Source organism: Fukomys damarensis, unplaced genomic scaffold (assembly GCF_012274545.1).
Source record: "Fukomys damarensis isolate Sample0158 unplaced genomic scaffold, DMR_v1.0_HiC HiC_scaffold_15, whole genome shotgun sequence".
In the NCBI taxonomy this organism is placed as follows: Eukaryota; Metazoa; Chordata; class Mammalia; order Rodentia; family Bathyergidae; genus Fukomys; species Fukomys damarensis.
The window spans coordinates 19,471,656-19,473,918 of NW_022900927.1; the positions used below are offsets into that span (position 1 = coordinate 19,471,656).

The 2,263-nt window shown below is 54.3% G+C and overlaps 1 protein-coding gene and 1 pseudogene across 1 annotated transcript in view; both read right to left on the minus strand.

The window, feature by feature from the left end:
• Window positions 1-2,263, minus strand: part of Rarg (retinoic acid receptor gamma) — a 17,176-nt gene that overhangs the window by 11,941 nt on the left and 2,972 nt on the right. The window lies entirely within an intron of this gene.
• Window positions 1,514-1,599, minus strand: LOC117286233 (annotated as a pseudogene).

Sequence of the window (2,263 nt, forward strand, 5' to 3'; positions counted from 1 at the left end):
GGGGGGCTGGAGTGGCAGGGCTGACTAGGGACGGAGAGGGAATGCAGGGCTCTCCCAATCTGATGTGAGCTACCTACCCCTTACACCCCAACCTCAAATACCCCATTTCGGAAAACTGCTGCTCCCCCTCCAAAACATAAATAAAAACAGGAAGCTAGGTTTCCGAATTAGAATATGGCCAGTGACGAATGAAAGGACAACATGGGGCGTACCCCAAAAAAGGGGGAAAGAACCCAGATTAGTCAACTTCAAGCTGTCAGTCCCCCCGCTCCAAAATCTGAAAGGTCCCAATTAAGTCAGGCCTGCCGGGTTGGTAATTAGAACCAGAAGTGGCCAGGCCACAGGGAGGGGGGCTGGGAGGAGGGCACAGGAGGAGTAGGGGGAGGGCTCCAGGAAGCCAGGAGTCCTCAATGGCCCCCCTTTCTCTTTACCAGATGCACCCCACTCTTCATTACCCCATCTCTGTGTCTCCTAAGCATTGCAGGGAGAAGGGGCCTTAGGACCAGGCATTAGTGTCAGGTTCACTTTTCCCATCATCCACAACCCCCCATTGTACACAGACTTAGTACAGCCTTGGGTAGAAGATGGGGGGATCTAGTGCCCCCTCTTTTCTCCAAAGTCTCCCTAGTCCTTATTGCAGCAATTAGACCCATTAGCCTTCTAGCATTTCATGGGAACCAGATGTTCTCCACCAGCCTGGTGGGAGTGTGGGGGGGTGCTGCCTGACTCACCCCCTTCCCTATGATCCCCATCACCAGGGCGCATCCCCTCCCAGTCAGAGCCCCACAAAGGCACAGCCCCAGAAGCAAAAGGAGCGTACTCCACCCCCATTAACAAGACAAATGACTTTCAGGCTCAAGCTCAGTCACCCCTCAGAGCCCTACCACCCCCGGGAAGGATGAGTTTGGCCCAGATTAGGGGGTACCCAGGATGGCTATTTCCTTATACATTTCTCCTCCCCTCCCTCCTCCTGCCACCTTCTGCATAATGGGCTGAGGATAACTGGCTCTGAATTCCTCAGGCTAAATTTTCCTTTTCTTCCAAAACCCTCCCTCAAAAAACTGAAGGGGCATTTCAAAGTGAAGCAGGCCCCGCCCAGAGGGGTGAGTTCTAACTGAAGAGTCCCACCTGAAGGGCAATGGGAGGGGTCTCTGAGGAGGCACAGAGGAGGGGGTGATATGGAGGTGTGAATAAGGGACTGGACCCAAAGCAAGGATGTGAGGAGCCCTGGGCAGGATGGGGGCTGGGACTGGGTAGGGGGCCAGAAGAGGGGGGTGCAGCCTGGGCCCCAGCAGCGGCGCTTGCCCGGCTCCCCCCGCCAGAGGTTTCCTGTTGCAATCAAAGCCCCGTTTGTGTCGGCCTGGAGCTAGAGCTGGAGCCAGAGGAGGAGAGACTGGGAAGGGAGGGGAAGGAGGCAGTCACAGGGTTTTTTCCTGGAGGAGGCCTCGCTGCTGCCTGTTCACCACCCTTACCAGTCACTGCCTGCTCTCCATGTTTCTTCTTCCCAGTGTCTGGGCTCTCTGAGTCTGCACTTTCAATTAGCAATAATCGCGCCTCGGATAAACCTCATTGGCTATGATACTGCCACTGCTCAAAGCTTGAGTCTGCACTTTCAACCCTCATTTTTTAGGTTTAGGAGTGTCTCTCTTCTTCAGTTAAGGAAGCCTCCTCTTCTCCCTCTGCCAGCCTGCCCTCAGTTTCACCATGTGGCTTAGTGTGGTGAAGTCTGGACTCTACTCCAGAGACACCAGCCTCATGGCCAGGGCAGTTGTCACTTGGTTCAGAGTCCTCAGCCAGGGACTAAGGACTACAGCTCTCTCTTCAAGAAAGAAAGAGCAAGGCTTCCCTTCCCTCCCAGAACACTCTGTTCCTTGTAGTCTTGATAAAGTAAATATACAGCATTACCAGATTTCACAGAGATACACAGAGACACAGACACCAAGGGTTTCATGCACATGCATGCACGGTGTGCACACAGGCGCATGCGCACACACACCCATTTTTTTCCATGTGCACAGGCCCGTGCTTGCCTTGGCAGCACATGCTCCTCTTACCTCTCCCCTCCCATGAGGTTCTGAGATGCCTGCCTCACCCACTGAGGCCCCAGGAGAGGCCAAGAGATGGAGCAAGACCGTCCTTCTCAACTAGGATGTCCCCAAGGTGCCAGAGACTGCATTAAGAACCAAGATCCTGGAAAAAGTTTCAAGGACCTTCTCCAATCTCTCTCTCTCTCTCTCTCCCTCTCCCCCTCTCCCTCTCCCTC